Genomic DNA, 9,523 nt, shown 5'->3' on the forward strand with positions numbered 1-9,523 from the left:
ATGCAAGTCTAAAAATTTTATTTATACTAATTTCTAAATCAAAACACATTTTTTTATAGAAGTCAAAAAAAAATTCAAAAATTTCAAAATAGGGTCCTCCTCTAAAAACATGTTTTTCAAAAAAAGACTACTTCTAAACTGATTAAAAATAATTAATTAACTTTTAATCTAATTATACTATAACTCAAACAATCCTAAACTAATCTAAACATTGAAAAATGAAGAGAAGAGCTTGAATATGCGAATTTTCCTTTATTTTCAATTTAAAAGCAGTTTCTTAAAAACACTGATAAGAATAAGTTTTTAATACAATTTTTTGACAGATCATACATATAATAGTATGAATAAAATGCAAAATATTATGCATGATCACTTAGCCAGATGCATGGTTATATTCACCCAGCCTTGCTTATGCACTTTACTTTGTCGTCGCGCTGTTATATGTACAGGCTCCTGGTTTATGCAATTTAGTTAGCCTGATACATAGTTTCATTCACCAGGCCTTGTTTATGCACTTTACTTTTCCATCGCAGTGTTATGTGCATAGGCAGTTGTTTTTACTAGATATAGTTGCACTATAATAAGCATATAAATGGTGACTGATCTCTATCGCCAAAGCAATTTTAAATGCCTTGCCTCATTCAAAATATTGTTTGGTGAAGAAATCCTATTAAAAAGGTTTTGGTTTTATGCAAAACTATTTTTACATAAACATCTAAGTCACCAGTTAAACTGGGGAGATGCTAGCAAAATTTTTGACAAGATGCACTTCAAGTTTGAAGGAATGTGGCTATTTTCCTATTAAACAGAGAACATGCTGCCAAAATTTTTGACAAGATGCCTTACAAGCAAAAAGGATCATCATTCTTTCAATGTCAAACATAGGAGGTGATACCAAATTTTTTAACAAAATGCTCACCTGAGCTAGTATGAATGACATGATGATGAACCTTGTTGTTGGAACCCTACTTGGATGTCTTGTTTCATTTCCAGCTTCAAAGGCACCATATTCATAAGGGCCGATGCACCTTGTTAGGCTAGTGCTCGATACGACTAAGTATGTTGAGCAGTCGATCCAAAGTGATACTTATCTATGCATGATGCTATGAAATAATATACTACAATAACACTCGTAACGGTAGTTCTGCCAGAGGTGGTTATCTACCCACAAGAGGTGAAGCTCTCATGAAGGTCGTAAATGCCAAGAGTGAGGTTCTACATGCATATAAACAAATATAACGGTAGACACTGACCATACGGGAACCAGCCCATGCTTCAAAAAATTGTTCCCTTCTTGCAGAATGCACTGGATTGCCTATGTGACAAACAACATCCTAATAAGAAAGATTTTGACGTTAAACCTTTTCAGGACTTACGCTCATCATGGTAGACAATGATGGTATCACCTTGAGTGATATACATTATATTATGAACCAAAGAGTTCATGCAGTCTTGGTACCACCTCGAGTAACACAAGAGATGATTGGTGCCCCTGGATCCTTCATTTTGGGTGGGGCTTGTTGCCGAAACATCGAGCTTACCTGCTTAGTCAGAAAGATCTTCTTGGGCAATGATCTTGATTTTTTTTTAGTGCAAAGTTTCTTAAGGAACTTTGCATAGGCATGTACCTGTTGGATGGCATCGAGCAGGGGGGGTTTATGTTAACATTCTTGAATATCTCAAGCATTTCTTGCATTTTTTCTCCCTGCTTACCAAAAAAAATTGGTCTCTTTAAAGCCTCAGGAAAGGGGGTGTTTGGTATATAAGATCTGAAAGGCTCAGATGGAGGAGCCCTCCCACTTTCCTGGGATGTCTCAATAGGGACTAATTGCTCAACAATCTGTCTCTCTTTCTTTTGCAGTCTCCCTGTTTCTATTTTTTTTTCCTCCTGAGGGTAGTAATAGCCTGGACCTGCTCTTGGTGTGAGTGATTCATGTTCAATTCCTATTAATATATGTATCCGGTATGGCCTAGTATTGATTCGGTTTTTATAATAGATATTGTTTAAATCAATTCAATATATTCACATATTATCGACTATTTGGATTCGGTTTAGCAAACCAGATTTGATCCATTTAGATGGGGTCAATATAAGTAGGATGTATCATGATGTTTGGATTGGGTCATCTATATTGGATCACATTGGTCCAAATTGAGCCAGACTGGATCCAAATGGACTAAGTTGGATTGGACCATATACGTTTACCTAAACCAGATTGGATTTGTTGCTTGGTTGAGTAAAGCTAACATGGGAGCAGGTTGGATCAGGTCAAATTCTAATACATGATTGGATCCAATAAAATAATATTGGATTTGGTTGAATCTGAATGGATTAGAAAAGATCCAATTGATTGTTTTAGTTTCTAGCAACATCATTGGATTTGGTTGAACCTATTGGACTTGCTTGCATAATTATCATACTTGAATGGATCATCTTATGAGTTTTGAGATTATTTAAGTATTGAGTCAAATAATTCAATATAGATTAGAGTATGGAGATCCAATTTTAGAATTGATTTTGACTCAAAACTCATGGTATGATATGAACCTAATTATGGTCGGAATAAAATTTGTACATGATACAGGTGAGTTGGATCCATATTGGCACTATGAGATCTAAGAATGTTTTATACGATTGCATGTACTTATAGATAGCCCTTGTTAGTTCCTATTATATATTGATCTATTGTTGTTTTAGATTAGTATAATAGCATTGAAGTTTATTTAAATTGGTTATGTGGGACTACATATGTTTTTATGCATGTATACTTTTGATAGTTTTTTATTGGGTTCTCTTATTATATAAATCAAGAGATGAATAAAAAAAAAGTATAATGTTGGATATGTTGTATGAATCCATTTGAATTGGAAACCTAAGGATATGAATTTAGATAACAGTCATATCCTATATAACCCATGGTTTTCCTTGAGCTATTTAAGCTTGCATGAAAATCATTTTTTTTTTACTATACGTTGGACTTCATGATAATATCTCAAGTCAATTTTGGATATGGACTTGATATAAATCTTTCTAGACTTGGATCCGCCAACCCAACCTAGGACCAACTGTCTCATGTGGGATCCACCTAAGGGGGGCAACTTCCCCTATTTTTTTATCATAGAAGGATGTGTGAGGGGGGTACAAGAATGGAAGAGAGTGGCTTGAATTAGATTGGTTAATTTTTGTCAAGTCAAAGAGGTGTTATCTAAAGTTAGCCTAGGTCCTTAGGTGTTATCTAATTTGAACAACCTATTATGGAACCAACTTGCTACCAAAGATCTATCGACGGACCAGTTCTGTCACCACCAGATAGTTGTTTAGGTCAGCCATCAACTGCAATAACCATCGGGCTACCGTTTGTCTCTGCCTTACACGACCATCATTTAGGGTTAGGTCTATCTCAATCGTCAACCCGCCTTTCATTGGAGTTTTCCAACCAAACAACCATCAGCCTATCTCCTATCGGCCAGGACACGGGCTTCCACCCACTCACATCACCGGGTTGGAGCAAGCCTTGATAGGTTGCCAAACCAACAAAGATGGTAGATGAGAATGGTAGAAAGCCTTATAGCCTCCCTCTCCATCCTGTGTTTAATCTGATGGGATGTGGAGGCATGGGCGACAAGTACCCACCTGACATTTTCCTGCTAGTTGTACTTGGTCGACTATCTCCCCTCACGTAGGACTGAAATTGCCAGTAGCATGGAAGCACTTTGAGACCCCAACCGACCCTTTCCCTTTGTTGCACCAGAGTCAGGCCGATGGAAGCATCACTAGCTTGATTATATCCAGTGCCCCTTTGTTTGCCATGGCTGGCTAGCGAGAGACACCCAACACTTGTAGCATGCTGGCAATAGAGGGAACCACCGACTCTCTCTATCTCTCTTTCAGGTAGATCGGCCAACAACCAGTCAACGGCCTAACTGTCAACTGGGAAATGGTCGGCGAGCCACTGATGGCTGCTACCCTCGATGGAGGCCCACAATGGGAGGTGGATGAAGGGTTTCCTAACCCTAACTTCACCGTGCCACCCCTCCCCATCCTGAGAGACCCACTCAAAATGGGTGGGTGGGAACCGGCTCACCGCCACAACCTCAAATCCCCCTTGATTCAGACCTAAAAATTGGTTCAGCTAGCCAAAATTGGTTCCTAACTAGATCCCTGCCCCAAACCCTTTTTTAAGTCCAAATCTGACCCACAATGACTCAAGTAACCCAAAATTCTTTTTAAACCAAATGGATCCTACTTATACCCATCTATCTACTTACCAAGTTCAATTAGATCATATCCAAAACCTCTCTCCTACCTATCCAAGCTCCAACTCAATCCATGATCCAAATTAGAACCTAACCTTAACATCACTCAACCCATGTTCAAGCCAAGATTGGACCCAGACTTTACATGTCTCAATACCCAATCCTATCAAGACACATAAAAAAAAACCATGCGTCTAGTGTTTGACCCCAGAGTTGATAAGGATCGGTTGTTGCAGCTGTTACAGCGAGTTCTCACATTAAGGACAAGGACAAGGACAAGGCGAGTTTGAGAGGGGTGAATTGTTACAGACTATTGCAAATTCAGCCAAATAAGATCTATCGGAGAACGCTCCTATGTATTTTGCCTATTTTCCCTCTTATTAGTCTATATATAGATGTATGCTTAGCTTAAATGAATTAATGAAGTATCTTGGCCGTTGAGATATTCTTCATTCACCTTATTTCAAGAACTTTTTTTCTATTGAGAGAAAGCTCTTTCTCCCTTTAGTCTCTTATATTTTCCCTTAGCAGTAACCCACTGACTGGGATCGATATTCTCCCTCTTCCCTATTGTTGGCCCTATTTGATGTAGAGCCTATCTAGATCTGAAACATATTTCTCTTTCCAGACTTTTTCCTGCAACAGATGGTTCCGAAGATAGATCTGCAGAACTCGTACCATCCAGTGAAGGGTGAGCTGACTATGAGCTACAATTCCATCTGAAAATATGTTTGCTGATTCTTTGACAAAAGGTGTTCCTGAAGACACGTTTATCAAACATATTCGCCCAATAGGACTTAAGTGAATACGGTATGCATCATGATGGTACAAACAGCCTCATGATCAAACAGATAATACATGTCATATGAATGAGTAGATAACCTCATGACATAGATGATGAAACGTATATGCTGTCATGATTAAGAGAGCCACTAACGTAGGCGTAGTGTTCTGACGATCACTATGATGATTTTGTAAAATTGCAAATGGTGAGAGCTCCATAAAATCAAGGTGTACGCATTCGGCCCTAATGACCAAGTGGTAGGTGTTGGCATACCTTTGGAGCCATGGCACACGTATCCTATGTGGCCAAGATGAGGCCTCATGCATGCATGTAAGTCTCATATCTCATTCATATGCATCACTCCAAGCATTAATTACATGCAACAGTTTTAAGCTTACAGTTTTAATTACGTGCAATAGTTTTAAGCTTACAGTTTTTTTAAATAAACATACACAATTTAAAATTAACTTGGCCATTTTGCATGAGCTACAGTTTTTTGGAAATCCGTGCATTTTCTGTTTCCTCTCATTAAAGACGAGCCATTGTGAGGGCTGTTTTGTTTCAGCGGGGCTGGTCCATAAAAGGAAATTGAGAAAGTGTTGAGAGCCATCCCGATTGACTAAACAAACCTTGCTAAAGAGCCTCTCTATACGGCCCACTTAGTTGCTTTGTCTCTATATTCTCCTTGTGCTTCACTTTGCATCCAACAACCATCATGGTAGAAAAGTGCTATGCTGGCACAAATAGGCCATAGTTTTTTTTTTTCACCACTTTCTTCTTTTCATGTATAAATTCCTCTAAACCTGAGGGTCAGATCAGGTGCAATTGCATTGCATAAATGCAATGTGCCGCTGCACCATATCACCCTCCATCTGCTTGGTCCAATAACAGTGGAGCGGCATGCAATGTGATTGCACCTGATTTCATTTCCTATACGACTTTATGGATGGAGGACATGTTAATTTGTCCTTTTTTTGAACGGTTTGTTTTTTCTTTTTTGAATGAAAGGCATTTTTGTTATTTTCTTAAATCATCGTTTTATGAGAAAAATAGCAAGAAAAGGTACTTAAGTCTTTGCAACCACACCAGACTCCAATGCTAAGTGATGTCAACATACACGGGAATACAAGCCCCATGTGCTTGTATACGTGGTGCTCATTCAGACCCCCGAACACAAACGTGAGATTCAATGAATCATCGGGGAAGAACATACACCACCCTCCCTTTATAAGGACTGTTATGCAAAGGCTGAGCTGAAAAAACTTTATTAGAAATCTGTGCCTTTTCCCATTACTTCCGTTCCATGAGAATGAAACACATGGCCCCAAGAACATACTAAGACTGCACCTGCTATCAATTTAAATGAGTTGAGAAAAGATGAAGCAGCATGATCTGTTACTTAAGTTAGATCAGTGACATGAAAAAAGAAGAGCGACACTATCCCTTGGTGATGTTTTTGCGTGTGTACTGTTTCATATATAGTTGGCTCTGTTTGACAGGGTAAATTACTACGTTAACACAGGCTCTTCTCTAAATTATGGCTCTGTTTGACAGCATTGCATTGGGATGGAAAAACCATCTCCACGTGTTGCCAAAATATGATTTTGCTAAAATGATGAAATTGCCTCCTATCCTAGCATTAGGAATGGTGTTGACATGTGTTGGGCATTCCTAATGCAGTGCATCATTGCTTCCAAAACAGTCAGAGAGAACGAAAAGCGCTGGACGAGTTTTCAGTAGTTTCAATCTGTAGGATGATCAAGGCCTCTAACGAACAATAACGGGACCTTTTGGGGGCAATCTTAACAAAACGTAAGCGGTTGGCGCAGGCTGGGTCAGGACCAGGCTTGGGTTGGACTGCAAAAAGGGTCCCTTTCATCCTGAGGTGTAAAAACCGGGCCCAACGCTGTTTGGCCTTAATTCTGGCTTTGTATATGTCTTTGTTCAAAATGTTGTCTATCCCGCACAGAATTGTCCAGTTACAAACGTAATTGACGCCCACAGAGCTAGTCGAGCTAGTCCATTCCACAAAATTTCATGCTTTATCCTGACTACTTGTTAGGCCATATCTATAAGCCAGGGTTGAGTGACTTCGGCCCATATTTTGGACCCATCTGATCCAGCAGGTACCAGGGCAGCCATGTAGGGATCTCCTACAGAAAATCAGTTAATAAATTACAGAACATATAGGGGCCGTTTGACTGCCGCATCCTGCACGATGCAACGGAGGCGCATGCAGTCAAACGCAGGGCGTTTCCACGCATCTCGTGGGATGCTATTTTTTCGTTGACACCCTCACCCCACTAGCAATAAGGAAAAAAATACTATTGGGATGAGTGTCCTTAATTGGCTGTGCTGGACAAGGACAACGTGTTCAGGTGTTGGACAACGACGGTTCGAGAAAAGGACAAAAATGTCCTTCATCCAGAAAGTCGAGGATGATGTTAACTCTTCAAAGTTCAAACAGTGAAACGAACCTAGAGCGCTCTCTCTTTCTTTTCCGTTTGAACTTTCTGTCGTCATCTTCTTATTCTTCCTTCTCCGTGAAACATTATAAAACCCCCTCTCTCTCTAGATAAGAAATTAAGGGAGGCAAAGAGTTGACGATCCGATGACGATCGTCGTCCTCTTCCTGCTAGCAGTGGCCAGAATGCTGCCCTCGTCCAGTGGGCAACCGACTGTGACGGCTCCTCTGTCGCCTTCGAGGGACACCTACAATAGAATCTTCATCCAGTACACCTATAACAGAGTCTTTCAAAGTACAATCCGTCTACCCCTATGTCAGCAATACTTCCGATTAGAGTTATGCCTTCCAGGCCACCCTGACGCTGCTCAACACGGGCGTTCGCACCCTCAAGCCCTGGTGGGCATTCGTCGGGTTCTGGCACTGCGAGGTCCTCATCTCGACCTCCGGCGTCGTGCTCTCTGACAGGACCCACTACAAGAAAAATGCTACTTAGCGACGGAAATTTGCGACGGATTTTTTTCGTCGCCACTTAGCGACGGATTAGCGAGCGAAAACTATTTGTCGCTAACGTTTGAAATATTTGCAAACTTTAGCGACAGAAATATCTTTGTCGCTAAAGCCGTCGCTAATTAGCGAGGGATTAGCGACAATATTTTTTTGTCACCAAAACACTACAAAAAATGCTAATTAGCGACGGATTAGGGACAGAAAAATTCCCTCGCTAATTTTCGTCCCACCTGAGGCGCGAAATTTTCCCTCCCTCCGTTCAAAAATTTTCCGCCCTTTGTTCCCCCCCCCCCCCCGTTCAATTTAAACCATCCCCGAAGCTCCGCTGACGACACACGCACAAAGAGTCGATCCCCACGAGAAGTCGTAGATGGAGCCGCTGTGGCTTCGTCGGAGCCAAGACGTCAAGGAGGCGACGAAGAGGAGGCGTTGGGGAGCCACTGCAGCCTGCCGGAGTCGAAGAGAGTGGCGACGAAGAGGTGGCTGTTGTTGGGGAGCCTGCCGGAGTCGCGAAGATCCGCGCGAAGTCGCGAAGAGCCTGTCGGAGTTGCGAAGATGTCGTACTCGTTGCTCCTCCCCCTGCAGGTCGCGAAGATCCGCGCAGAGTCTCAGTTGAAGCTGAGTGCCCCCGCAGTGAAGCTCTTCGGCTGGTTCTCGTGGCAGACCTGGAACTTGAAGAGAGGAGCTCCCCCCGGAACGCGCCACTGCCGTGAAGCTCTTCGGCTGGTTCTTGTGGCAGACCTGGAACTTGAAGAGGAGCTTCCCCCGGATCCGCGCGGAGTCGCAGCTTGCCGGAACGCGCCGATTCTATGAAAAAAAAATTGCTCCTTGCCGGAGAACGCGCCGGCAGCGAGCAATTTTTTTTTTTATTTTTTTAAAAAAATTTAACGACGGATTAGCGACGGATATTATCCATCGCTAATTTAAAATAGCGAAGGACTCGCGATGGATCATATCCGTCGCTAATCCGTCACAAATTAGCGACGAACTTTGCGGCAGATAAGTTCTGGCACGAATTAGCATCGAAAAATTCGCGATGAAAGTTTTCAGTCGCTAATCCGACGCTAATCCGTCGCTAAACAGTTTAAAGACGAATTAGCGTCAGATTAGCGACGCATTTAGGTCGTCGCTAATCCACAGGTTCCTTGTAGTGACCCACCTCCCCGCCAACGTCGAAAATGACACATTCCACTTCGGCTTCCCTGTCACGGACCTCAAGACTGCCATCAGAACGGCTAACGACTACAGTCTGATCACAACAAAGATCGTGCTCAAGGGGCTAGAGTTCGGCATCGCGATTTACGATTTACACACAGTAGTGATTTACGAAAATCGTGTAGCAAAAAAAATGACAAATTGCTATCGAGTACCGATTTACGAAAATCACATAGCGGAAAAAAATGGCAAATTGCTAAAATGAGTAGCGATTTATGAAAACCGCGTAGCAAAAAAATAAATAAGTGACAAATCGCTACACGATTTTTGTAAATCGCTATATTGAGTAGAGA

The sequence above is a fragment of the Nuphar pumila genome, chromosome 15 (assembly GCF_984573655.1).
Source record: "Nuphar pumila chromosome 15, dmNupPumi1.hap1.1, whole genome shotgun sequence".
Taxonomy (NCBI): Eukaryota; Viridiplantae; Streptophyta; class Magnoliopsida; order Nymphaeales; family Nymphaeaceae; genus Nuphar; species Nuphar pumila.